Raw genomic sequence first — 14,438 nt, 5'->3', positions numbered from 1 at the left:
CATAAACATACACACTCAAGCTCTCACTCACTTGCTATGCAGGGTTTTCTCTCTCTATCTTACTCTCTAGTAGCGCTACAATCATGAACGAAATCTCTCTCTCTTTCTTGCAACTACTTCGGGCCCTACTCTCCTCTCTGGCAACCTGTGGTGCCTCTAATTGACACACACACACAGAGCAGGTAATCAGCGTTTTCTTATTCTCTCTCTAATCCACACAGGACACACACACACTTAGCGCTATAGAGAATTCCCCTTCTCTCACTAGCATTAACAGAACATCTTCTCTCTCTCTCTAACTAACACTCACACATACAGCGCTATTGCTCATGACTATCCCTGCTCTCGACTCCTTGCGGCCTCTCACTATGGCAACCATCTCTCTCTAGCGCTATACAGAGATAGCTTCTCTCTCTCTCTAATAGCACTATAACAGGAAACTAATCCCTCAATCTCTCTCTGTTCAATATCGTTACATATAGGTGACTATTAGTTTCTTCCTCTATCTTGAATCCTACACAGAGATACGCTCACATGTGGCCTAATCTCTCTCTGCAAACAATCAGCGCTATAGAGAATTCATTTTCTCTCTCTCTACTACAGACATGGTCTCTCTCTCTCTCTTTCTCTAACACTCTCTCCATATCTCTCGTTTCTCTCAACCGACCCCCCCTTTGGCGCACCTCTCAGCATGGCTCTGTTCGTATTCTCATCACTCTCACAGCTCCTCTTGCTTGGCGACCAAAATGGTGCCCCTTCGGCAGCAATCTCTTACTCAAAGCCTGCTCACACTGCCTCACCTTTCTCTCTCTAAAATGCTCCCTATAGGCAGCCTGCTCGCCACCTCCACTCGCATGGCCTGGTCTCTACGGATTCTATCATGGCATGCTTCAAAGCCTCATCATCATGGCCTCCTCTACCAAGTCGACCCTTCCCGCTTTGGGTCTGCCTCCTCACCACCTTTTCCCTTGGCGGCTCTGGCCTACCCTCACTCTACCAACCTCCACACCTCGCAGCCCTTGGAGGCTCTCCCTGCTCCATGCAATCAACACACAGACATGCAAGGGTAGCCCTCTTGGGCTCCCTTCTCCCCACTCACCTGGTGACAATCCCCCCTCTCGTCTTCTGGCTTCCTCGCCTCCTGGCAGTTCCCCTCTCGTGACGGCTTCGACCTGGCTCAATAGCCATAAAAAACCTTTATTGTAAATTTTTTATAAATACCTATAAGCCCTTATTCCCACTACACACAAAAAGTCACTCTCGAAATCCTGTCCAGCAACCTCGACTCGGCTCTCATCGACTCTCTCGACCTCTTCTCAGAAAACCCCATGGATTTGCACTACAGGGAAACCCTCTCTACATCTTCTTAATGATTCGAAAAATTATTTCGCAATGCAGTCATCAAGTGAGAAATCTATCCGACTTCGAATCACGCCCATCCTATGACTTCAATTTAACAGATTATTTTTACCGTAGATATTTTATGCGAACGAGTCAGGAACTTCCACCTCTACCATGTCAATAGGCCATAGCTATTTCCCAAGCACCTGTGTTGATAACGTAATGGTACTTAGCTAGAAAAGCAACTACCTACTTAAGATCGTACACCCACTTTCCTCGCAAAATACTTCAATTAAGATGCATCTCACTCATCAAACAACAATCAACATCTGCAGGCATTAATTAACATTTTTGTGATGATATGCAATTCAATATGCCTAAATGCACTTAACATGCCCATGCAGACCCCAAATTAATGTCAAAAGTTTACAATTTTGGTGTAGATTGATGGGTCTACAGTTGGGTCATTACAGGATCACTGTCCTAGAAGAAATGTAGCAACAATTGCAAATGCTATTCCTACAGCTCCAAATGGTAGAGGCCAACCTGTTCGTCATGGAGGGAGGAACATAGGAAGAGGTCTTGGAAGAGGAGCGTTGGCTCAAACTCATGCCATTATTATGGAAGAGACAACGGTAGGAGACCAAGCTGAAGAGAGAGCAACTTTACATGCCGCTATTGACAACCCTAATGCTCTCCATCAATATGTAGTCATTCAAGCACAAGGATCTTATTAAGGTGAACAAATCTAATTCTTAATTGATTGTGGAAGCACACACTTATTTCTCTCTCCTAAATGCATGAGGAAACTAAAACTAGAATAGTATCTTGCTCAAAGGCTAATTGTAGAACTAGCGAATGGAAAGGAAGTCCTAACTTAGCATACATCATGACAAGTAGAATTTGAACTAGGGGAAAACTCTACTTCTGCTCACTTTCGTACTTTACCTCTAGGAATATACGACGGGATATTGGGAATGGGTTGGTTGAAGCAAAACCAAGCTCATATTCACTATGCACAAGGTAGCTTTACCTTTACATATAAATTAGGGAATGAAGTTCTAGTTCAAGGGAGGAATGGGAAACCTAAAGCTCACTTAGTCAAAGCTAGTAGACTTCGTAAGGGTTTACAAAAGGGTCAACAAATCTATGCAATTAAATTTAACAAGGTAGAAGACACAGATTCAAACTTTCAACCTGAATGGTTGAGAGGGTATTCAAATGTGCTCCCTTAGGATCTTACAAGTCTTGCACCACCTGGAGAAGTTGATCACGAAATTACGACTATCCCTGGTTGTGAACCCGCTTCAAAGAGACCATATAAAATGTCACACGCTGAAGCAATTGAACTCAAAGGGCAACTTAGGCAGCTTATTGAGCAAGGATTTATCAAACCAAGTACTTCTCCTTGGGGTGCTCCAATCCTTTTCCAAAAGAAGAAGGATGGGTCTTTATTAAGACTTTGCATAGACTACCACGGGCTTAATCAAGTTACTGTTAAGAACAAGTACCACATTCCTAGGATTGATGAGATATTGGATAGGCTACACGGGGCTACAATCTTCACAAAGATTGATCTTCGCTCTAGATATTATCAGATAAGGATCAAAGAATCAGACATTCCAAAGATGGCTTTTAATACTAGGTATGGACATTATGAATTCACAATAATGTCTTCTGGTCTTACTAATGCTCCTGCAAGCTTCAATTGACTAATGAAGGATATTTTTAGACCTTACCTAGATGATTTTGTCTTGGTTTTCTTTGAAGACATCTTGATCTATTCCAAAGATGAGGTAGATCATGAAGAGCACGTCCGTAAAGTATTACAGCTCTTACGATAGTATGAGCTTTATGCTAAGAAGAGTAAATGTACCTTTTGTTCTTCCCAAGTCAGCTATCTTGGCTTTATTATATCTTCCAAAGGTATCTCAGTTGAACCAGATAAAGATAAGGACATCGTAGAATGGCCTCAACCTACTTCTCTCAATGAAATAAAGGGATTTCTTGGAATCATAGGATGGTATAGGATAATTGTAAAGGATTATGCTCTCATTCCATCACCTTTAACAAAATTGCTAAGGAAAGGAATGAGAATTGAATGGAGAGCAAAATAGGAGGCCAATTTTGCAGAGTTAAAATGATACCTAGTATAAGTCCCAATTCTTAAACTTCCGGATTTCAGCAAGGAGTTTGATGTTATAACATATGCTAGCAAACTCGCTTTAGGGGGAGTCCTTAGTGAAGACAGTAGGCCTGTAGCCTATACTTCTCAAAAGCTCAGAGATCATGAGAAGAATTACCTGACCCATGACTTGGAACTCTTAGCAATTTTCCATGCATTAAAGCTATGGAGACGTTGTCTTCTCAGTCATAAATTTCAGTTAGTCACTAATCATAAAAGCTTGAAATGGATCTTTACACAACCCAATCTCAACATGAGGCAAAGAAGATGGATTAAACTTCTTCAAGAATACAACTTCGACATAAAATTTAGACTAAGGAAGGACAATGTAGTTGCAGATAGACTTAGTCGCAAAGTTTTCCTTAGTGCTATTTCTATACCTAATAATCCTATGTGGGAAAGAATTAAGGAAACAACCTTGAAAGACCTTGATTATCAGCAGTTGTCCTTGCAGATTCAACAAGGCATAACACCTGAGACAAAGAATATATCGATAAAGGATTACTTTGTTCAAGAGGGATTTTCGGCAAAGGCTTTGTGTACCTAAGGACCCAACACTGAAGAAAGCAACCCTATTTGAGGCTCATGATAGCCCAGCTTCAGGTCACCCTGGGTATGCAAAGACCTTAAACGCTATTAAAACAAGCTACTTCTAGCCCGGGAAAGAAGGGGGATGTTCTTTGCTATGTGAAGCAATGTATCTCTGCCAACCGATTAAAACTGAAAGAATCAAACTACCTGGACAACTTCAACCTCTTGATGTACCTCAAATGAAATGGGAGTGTATCATTATGGACTTTGTCACAGGATTACACTCTGTTGGAGGCTATGATTCAGTATTTGTAGTTGATGATATGCTTACTAAGGTAGCTCACTTGATGCTTGTAAAAATTACCTTCACTGCCTTTGATATTAGCTGAATTTTTGTAAAGGAAATCTTTAGACTACATGAACTACATAAGAGAATTGTTAGCGACAGGGATGCAAAATTTACCTCAAAGTTTTGGACTTCACTCTTTCAAGCCATTGGAACACAACTGTGTTTTAGCATAGCATATCATCCTCAGACAGATGGTCAAATTGAAAGAGTAAACTAGGTGATTGAGGAAATTATTAGAGCATATTGTTCACGGGAACCAAAGAAATGGATCCAATATCTTCCTTTGGTTGAATATAAATCTTTCATGTCAAACTGACTCTTCAGCTTCATTTGAGGTCAGCAATGTCCTTCTTTGAATGACTAGCAATGAGCATGTCATCCACATAGAGAATAAGCATAATTAGTTGTCCATTGGGTTGTCTTTTCACATAAAGACATGGATCCTCAGTACTGTGCTTATAGCCTTGGGAACGCATAAATGCATCAAACTTTTGATACCATTGTCTAAATAATTGCTTCAAGCCATAGAGACTTTTCAGAAGCTTACAGACTAAATGTTCCTTGCCCTTTAACACAAACCCTTCAGGTTGCTGCATATAAATCTCCTCATCGAGATCTCCATGTAAGAAAGTTGTAATGACATCCATTTGCTCAAGCTCCAAATCTTCAGTGGGGCAACCAAATCAAGCAACCTTCTCAGTGTCATCATCTTGACCACTAGAGAAAACATTTCTTGAAAATCTATACCATATTCTTGCTTGAAACCTTTGGCCACTAACTAAGCTTTGTAGTTTTCAACATTGGATGCAATCTTCTTCTTGTAAACCCATTTACAAGGTAGTGCTTTCCTACCTTTTGGTAATGGAACCAATTCCCAAATCTCTAATACTTGATACCCAACCAAAGCCCATGCAATCTTATGGTTGTCGGGGTCTGCTTTGGAAGCATCGCAATATTCATATGCAAACCCCCTCGCAAACCTCGTCATGAGCTCATCGTTGCAAGGGGAAGCCTGGTAGACCTTCTGATACAGAAGCCTACATGCATCATAAAGGTGGTCATGCACCTAGTGGAGGAAGATCTTAGTCTTCTTCTTCTCTGGCAAGTGCTTCAAAGTGCTAAAAAGAGCTTCCAAGTGCTAGCAAGGGTCTTTCAAAGTGCTGCAAGTGGACAAATTGAGCACGTGGAAGCACTTTCAAGCACTTTTAAACACCTACAAATGCCAGCTAGTGTTAAAAAGTGCCTAACTTTTAGGCACTTCCAAGCACTTTGAACCACCTCTGTAGGGATATTGAAGCACTTTGAAGCACTTGCAACCACTTGCAAAGTCCTGCAAGTGCTTGAAGGTGCTTCAAAGTGCTTAAATTTGCATCAAAATGATTTCAAACTGCTTAAAAGTTTATTTTGCAATCACTATGGAGCACTTTGAGACACTTTTAACCACTTTTAAGACCCTACAAGTGCTTGAAAGTGCTAAAAAGAGCTTCCAAGTGCTAGCAAGTGCCTTTCAAAGTGCTGCAAGTGGAGAGATAGAGCACTTGCAGGCACTTGCAAGTGTCTACAAGTACTTGAATGTTCCAGTAAGTGCTCCAAGGTGCTTGCAAGTGCCTGTTGTTGCTAGGGCCTGCATGTCCCCCATTATGAGTGGTTGTGCAATAATCTTCCTTTGTTTTCAATTTTATACATAAAATAGATCAGGAAATGGACAAGGAGCTTGGTGAGTTCAAAAGGCAGGCCTCCTTCGTGAAGGGGTCTAGCAAGTTCATGAAAAGAGAGGGCAAGGCCCTTCTTGTGCCCACTCCACCTTCCAAGTCTAAATTTAGTGTGGATACTGTTTTATTGTCTGAAAATTGTGTGGCATGTGGTCAAGAACTGTGGAACAAATATGCGGCCGGTGTCTTTCAGCTGCCATGTGCCCACAAATACCATCCGTTCTACTTTTTAGTGGTCAGTGCGACTGATCCCAAGTGTGTTTTACCGGACTGTAAATGGGAGATACCCCATATAACAAGATACTGGGCACTTGGGAATTCTTATGAGGAGCTTGAAGGTAGTTTGGTCATTTTATACAATAGAATGAAGGAGTACGAGTGGAAGTGCGACGCGAGAGAGAGTGCGAGAAGCAGAGCACAACGATATGGTGAACTCGCTCTACTGTAATGTGTAGAGCATAGTGAGTTCTTATTAGGTTTTTACAAAAGAATATGTGTACATACCTGGCGGCCCGCCCACTTACCTGGGCGATCACATTGGGCTTTATACCCCAACAACCTCCCACTTAAAGTCCAATGTGGTACTTTAAGTGTGAGAGAAGCTACTATACAAGCTAATATACAAGAGATGTAGAGAAGTGATGTACTACCCTACACCTAACTGCTTGCGAAAATGCGCAAAGCTCTCTAAGGGAAGTCCTTTTGTAAGTAGATCAGCAGGATTTTCTGTGGTGTGAACTTTGACAAGCTGAAGTTGCTTATCCTCGAGCATTTCCCTGATGAAATGATACTTCACATCCACATGCTTTGTCTTTGAGTGATAAACTGGATTGCGAGCCAATTGTATAGCACTTTGACTATCACAATATAACACAATCATCTCTTCTTTGATTCCCAAATCTGTTACTAGTCGATTAAGCCAAATTGATTCTTTGCATGCCTCTGATGCTGCAACATATTCAGCCTCTGTAGTAGACTGAGTAACACAATCTTGTAATCTAGAACGCCATGATACTCCTCCAGCAGCCAATGTAAAGACATACCCTAACGTAGACCTTCGGTTGTCTAAGTCACCTGCATAATCTGAGTCTATAAAACCCTTTACACTTAGCTCCTGACTCCCACAGCATATACGCATACTCTTTGTAGCTTTCAGGTATCTCAATATTCCTTTCATTGCCTCCCAATGTTTCTTGCCTGGGTTTGACATGTATCGACTTACTACTCCCACTGCAAATGCAATGTCTGGGCGAGTAGCAATCATTGCATACATCAAACTACCCACTGCAGACGCATATGGAATCTTATCCATTTCAGCGTGTTCTTCCTCAGACACAGGACAATCTTGTTTGCTAAGTTTCACATATGGTGGCAATGGAACACTCAGTGCCTTTCCCTTCTCCATATTGAAACGTTACAAAACCTTGTCAATATACTCTGTTTGAGATAACCAAATCAACTTCTTTGATCTGTCTCTCTCAATGCGCATACCAAGTATATGACTTGCCTCACCCATGTCTTTCATGTCAAACGATTTTGCCATCTTTGACTTCAAAGCTGAAATTTCTTCCAAGTGCTTGCCAGCAATCAACATGTCATCCACATACAAAATAAGGATCAGCCAACTACCATCCTTAGCCTTCTTTGTATATAGACAATGATCGAACTCACTACGTTTGTAGCCTTGAGAAAGCATAAACTTGTGGAATTTATGGTACCATGCCCTCGGTGATTGTTTTAAGCCATAAAGACTCTTTAACAACTGGCATACCCAATCTTCCTTGCCTTTCTCAACAAACCCTTCTGGCTGCTGCATGTGTAAATCACCATGCAAGAACGTTGTCTTGACATCCATTTGGTGCAACACCAAATCTAATATGGCAACCAATGCAAGAAAGCATCTCAATGTAGTCATCTTGACCACCGGAGAGAAGACTTCATCAAAGTCAATGCCTTGTTCTTGCTTAAAGCCCTTGGCAACAAGCCTTGCTTTGTACTTTGGCTGACTATCATGAGCGGTGATCTTATACCTGTAAACCCATTTACAAGGTAGAGCCTTTTTTCCCTGTGGTAATTTAACTAGCTTCCATGTCTTGTTTTTATGCAGAGCTGTCATCTCTGACTGCATGGCCAATTGCCAATTCCCGGAGTCCTTCATTTGCACTGCTTCCTTGTAACATGAAGGCTCATTGCAATCAGTCAACATGACATAGTTCATAGATGGAACAAACCTATCAGGAGGTTGCGTGACACGTCCAGATCTACGCACAATAGGTGGCTCAAGCTCAGCCACAACCTGTGGTTCCACTCTATCCTGTCCTTGCTCCTCTTGAGCCCTGACATTTTGTCTTGCACGTGCAGGTCCATCTTTTTGGAAGACAACTCTTCTAATCTCCTCAACCCTCTCTGGTTTAGAATGATATTTGGATTCATTAAAGTGAACATCATTGCTGCGGACAACCTTTCTGGATTCGGGATCCCAAAGTCTGTACCCCATCTCACCAGAATTACCATAGCCTAGAAAGATGCACTTTCTACTCTTTGGCTCAAGTTTGTTCCTAAATTCCTTTGGAACGTGAGTATGTGCCTCACAGCCAAAGACTCTGAGATGCTTGTATGAGGGCATTTTGCCTGACCATACCATCTCTGGCACTGAATCCTTCTGCAAAACCTTGCTAGGAGATCTATTTACAAGATGAACAGCTGTTGATACAGCTTCAGTCCAAAACCCATTTGGCAGCTGTGCATTAGACAACATACTTCTGACCTTCTCTTGTATGGTCCTATTCATCCTCTCAGCAACACCATTTTGAGGAGGATTGTAAGGAGCAGTAAGTTCACGTTTTATACCTTTTGACTCACAAAAGTCCTGAAAGGCCTTTGAAACATACTCTCCACCATTGTCAGTGCGTAAGCATTTAAGCTTCTTGCCACTCTGATTCTCCACAAGTGTCACAAACGTTTTGAAAACACTAAACGCTTCATCCTTGTGCTTGAGAAAGTAAACCCATACTTTCCTCGAGTAATCATCTATAAATGTCATAAAGTAAGAAGCTCCCCCTAGAGATAGGTTAGGCATAGGTCCACACAAATCACTATGAACAAGTGCCAATTGTGTATCTCTTCTACTGCTTCTATGCTTATGTGGCTGTTGTGTTTTCTTACCATACAGACAATGTTCACAGAATTCAAAATCATTAAATGAAAAGCCAGGCAAATAACCAGAACGAGACAAGATTTCCATTCCCTTCTTGGACATATGTCCTAACCGGCTATGCCACAAAGAAACGTTCGGCTGCTCGGTTACATTGATTACATTTTTAGAGACATTTGATACATAAATCATGTAAAGTCCTCCAGACTTTACTCCATGTGCTACTGTCATAGAACCCTTGGATATCTTCCACATGTTCTGTCCAAAAGTGGTGACGTAGCCAGCATCATCAAGTAAACCTGTGCTGATCAAGCTCTTTGTAATTGCGGGAACATGTCTCACATTCTTCAGCGTGAAAGAAGAGCCATTCTGAAACTTCAATTGAACATCTCCAACACCTAAGATCTCACATGTCTGCCCATTGCCTAGCCGAACATGATCTTTAGTGGTCACATAAGAGGTAAACCACTCCTTGTTTGGAGACACATGAAGTGATGCCCCTGAGTCTATAATCCAGTCACTCAGTGCATTTCCATCAGATGCTGTAAGAAGAGCTGAGTCCATTGTATTCTTCAAGAAGTAGATGTCTCCCGACACTAGACTGTCATCCTCTGCAACAGTGTTTGTCACATTTATTTCTTGAATCTTCACTGAGGAGGACTTGTTCTTCTCACCATGGTCTTCAGCTTTCTCTTTGCCTTTTTCTGCTTTCCATTCTCTGCAGTCACTTTTCATGTGACCCTTCTTGCCACAATGGTAGCATTCTATGTCACTCTTGCCTTTAGCACTGCGGGACTTGCTACGAGACTGATTCCTCTTTCCAACTTTGTACTTTTCTTTGGTCCTTCCCTTGACAACTAAGGCTGTTCCTTTGCCTTTGTCCATTGTCTTTCTATTGGTTTCTTCAGTAAGCAGACTTCCTTCTACACCTACTATGTTCAAACCATCTGGAGGTGCAGAATTACTCAAAGCTGTGCGAAAAGTGTCCCAACTTTCTGGCAATGTGATCAACAGGAACATAGCTCTAACAGGTTCATCAAACTTGACACCTTGAGCTAACAACTAACTGTAGATTGTGTTGAATTCATTCAGATGATTGGACATAGGTGTCCCTTCTTTCATCTTCAAGTCAACAAGCTTCTTAAGCCAGTATACCTGTGAAGCTGCACTCTGCTTCTCATAAAGATCACTCAGCTTTAACCATGCTTGATAAGCCGACATCTCGTAAACGCTTTTTGCCAAAGTCAGCATAATGGTAGAAAGTGCCAATTCATCCATTTCGCTCCATTCATCTTCGTCCATATCTTCTGGTTTTGTCCCCTTGAGCTTTATAGGTTTTATCTGCTTCTTTTGTACCAACACGTGCCAAATCTGCTTCTTCCACAATGGGAAATTGGTTCCATCCAGCTTCTTGATATTGTAAAGAGCAGTGTCCTGTGATCCAGCCATAGCTATGCTTCACAGTGGTTTACTTTCCTGGGAAAAATTCGGCAGAGTTTCCTCTGTAAACTGACCTCTAAACCAATATCAACCTGTCAAATGAACCAAGAAAGCTTCAGATTCTGTATAAATTTCGGCAGAGTCTCCTTTGTAAAATGGCTATGGTGTACTCAAAAAACATACCAAAAAACAGCTCAAAAAACACTGTCTCTCTGACACTGTAAGCTGCGGGTAAACCTGTGCTGCAACTGTACTGTCTCTCACTGTCCTGTCACTGTCCTGTAAGCATAGACTGTGACAATGCCACAACGGCAGTAAAGCAAAGATGCAATCCCAACTATCTAACTCACAGTCAATACATCCTAGCTGCCTATCTAAGGGTGCTCGAGGGATTGCTCCAAGACCTGTATCACCGAAAGGATCTCAACATTCGAGAATCCCCCAGCTCAATAAAACCTCACTCGACCCTCAACAAAGGCTGCAGTAAATCTGACAGTACATAGACTTCCCACAAAGTCATACATCCACAAATTTCCCACTATATGCTGTAACCGCTGCTGCGGTTGTTTGCTGCGTGACTCACAGCCAGCAAACCCTCAACAAACATACATCATCTCTGACAATACATCCCATGTGGAAGTACCTGCAATGCCAGGATGAAATCTGGAATATCAAGCAGCAAACACAAGCTACCCGATGAACTAGTGGATGTCGCCTACAGTCTGTGTCTAGATGCGCCCGTGTCGTATGTGACACGCCTCCGAGAACTATGAGCCGTCCTTCGATGTGTAGACAGCCACAAATCAACACTCTGTGAGTGTCGATATCCTTAGCACCTGCAGTCGTAGGCCGAAAAACCCCAAATTTGCAGAGTCGGATCTGCACCCGCCGAGACCACGTAGTCGAAAATGGCCTGTGCAGACCTTTGTCGAAGCTGAACGGTGGCCGAGATGACCTCAGAATGAAATTCTGAGAACACCTAGCCCTATGGGCCATCCCACAAGATTTGGGGCCGTGTCTTTGCCTGTCGAATTTCACTCCAATCTGAGCTGGTGACTCTAGCCTCCTGCAGTGCTGCCCCGAGCCTCGATCTGAGCTCTGATACTAGTTGAAGGAGTACGAGCGGAAGTGCGACACGAGAGAGAGTGCGAGAAGAAGAGCACGATGATATGGTGAAATCGCTCTACTGTAATGTGTAGAGCATAGTGAGTTCTTATTAGGTTTTTACAAAAGAATATGTGTACATACCTGGCGGCCCGCCCACTTACCTGGGCGACCACATTGGGCTTTATACCCCAACATAGAACTTATGCTAATCTGTTGTGGAGACTAATTGTGTGCGTTGGTTCAGTTGAGCCAGTGGATGAGAAAGAAGCTTCCACATCATCTATGCACGATGTGGACGAGGTCTTTGACCTTGATGCCATGCTGCTAAAGTACAAGAACTTTGAAGGTGGGAAAACTGTTGAGGGTGGTGATCGAGACATTCTGAAGGAGACAACTCCGTCCGCAAGCAACCAAGGTAATGTCAGTTTTGTTATCTGTCTCCTCCCATGTCTGAATTATGGTCACCGTGTTCATTGTGGTCACAATATGCTGTCCAGGTACTGATGCCTGTAAGGAGGACAATGTAGCTGAGGCAGAGGATCCTGAAATGGAATCAACCCTGCAATTTGTAGCGGTGGAGATGCGAAAGAAGAGAAAAAAGCAAATGGAGGACGAGCTGTCCCAGGATCCCAAAAAGAGTACTGGCATACTCCCCCCAAAAACCAGAGCATGCAAGAAGCTTTAGCTTCTTGAAGCTTTGTATCTTTTTTTTTCATGCTATCTTTTTTAGATTGCAGCTTTGTATCTTTTTCCCCGGCAATATAAATTAAAGTATTCTCTCTTAGTTTCTCTACAGTTAAAATTCGTTTGATTGGCTCAAAACCCCCACCGCCCACTGATGAGGTAGAGCACATTAATCGCCAGCTTCCTTGCTACAAAATGTCTCGCTTCCCAATCCATAGAGATTTGGCAGTAATTGTAGACTTCAACAATGTGCTTGCTTGTGTGCATGATAAGCGCAAAGGATTGGAACCCCCAGATTTAAACACAATGTACTTTGACAAAGTAAAGGGGGATGATACCGTCACCTACTATGTACGGAACAACGCAGAATAATCATTGCTTGGACTCAGTCAGATAGTAGAGACTTTTATGTGGTCGTCGCGCGCCTGCCACAATATTGAGAAGGGTATGGACAAGTGCCTATCTCAAGCCAAGCGCTGTCTGCGTGGGTGGCTGGCACAAAACTGCTGCCATGTTAGCAGTTGGGAATTTGGAAACCCCCCAAAGCAAATGTTTTTCAAAAAACTTGAAACCTTTTGGCACCTCTTTCCTAAGTTCAATAAGTCTAACACTTTATTGCTGGATGATTCCCTTTATAAGATTTACTTCAATGATCCCAATAACTTTGTCATTCTGCCTGGGATAGAAAGAAAAATGAGAGGCAGTGGGAAAATTTTCTCAAAGAAGATGTTGCCTCATTCATAATACAGTGGGTTGAGACTCCTGACAGAGCCAAGAGTGTTAGGGAATGTCCATTTGATGCCAAGACGGATGAACTTGCACAAATGAACTGGAATCTGGCACATGGAAAAGTACGGGCACAACAAGAAATTCTTGCACCGAAAATGCAAGGTCCAGCAACCAACTATAAGCGGCCACGTCGGCAAGAATGGCCAGAGCAGTCTACTAACTAACTGACTTTACTCTTTGAAAACGCTAACTCCCTGTAAAGCAAAGTGTTCTTGTATCTAAACCTGAATATACTATGAAGAATTTTGAAAGTCAAATGTTTACTGCTGCTGTCAAGTGGAATTTGTGTTAAGTGTTGGTTAAGTGGTCAAGTGGTTTAAAGTGGGTGGTGATCAGGTGGTCAATAGTGCTTGTCAAGTAGTATAAAGTGCTTCAAAGTGCTGGTCAGGTGGTCAAAAGTGGTCCAAAGAGCTGGTCAAGTGGTTCATAGTACTTGTCAAGTAGTATAAAGTGCTGGTCAGGTGGTCCAAAGTGGTCTAAAGAGCTGGTCAAGTGGTTGTTAAGTGGTGGTCAAGTAGTACAAAGTGCTGTCCAAGTGGTTCGGGAGTTTGGTCAAGTGGTTCAAAGTGTTGGTCAGGTGGTTCAGAGTGCTTGTCAAGTGGTTCAGGGGGGTGGTTAAGTGGTTCAAGGGGCTTGTCAAGTGGTATAAAGTGCTTAAAAGTGTTGGTCAAGAGGTCCTAAGTGGTCTAAAGAGCTGGTCAAGTTTTTCAAGAGGCTAGTAAATTGTGGTTAAGTGGAACAAAGTGTTGTCCAACCATCACTCTCTTCAAAACGGGACACAACAAGAGCCTTTTAATCCCGCAATCAGTGCATGTTCCCAAAAGAAATTTGCTGCGGTGAAAAGCACTATCAATTGGCTTTGGACACAATACAGAATCCCATAGTTCTGTCAAGGATGAAAAAGTGGTTTTTGATGCTGTGCATTGTGCTATTCCACCACTCGGACTGCACACAAGACACCTGCAAAAGCATGACATTCCATGTAGCCCGTAGCTTCCATGACGCATCTGATTTAAGCCTTCCTTCAAGTAAACAAGCTAAACATGGTATTCACAATAGCAGGTGTTGCGATCCTTCAACTTGCGTACGAAGTATGGCTTCAGACCCTCAAAGCATCTAAGGGATATCCTAATGTTAGGATTAGCC

The sequence above is a fragment of the Adiantum capillus-veneris genome, chromosome 8 (assembly GCF_014529385.1).
Source record: "Adiantum capillus-veneris isolate H3 chromosome 8, ASM1452938v2, whole genome shotgun sequence".
NCBI lineage: Eukaryota > Viridiplantae > Streptophyta > Polypodiopsida > Polypodiales > Pteridaceae > Adiantum > Adiantum capillus-veneris.
This window is presented reverse-complemented; position numbering follows the sequence as displayed.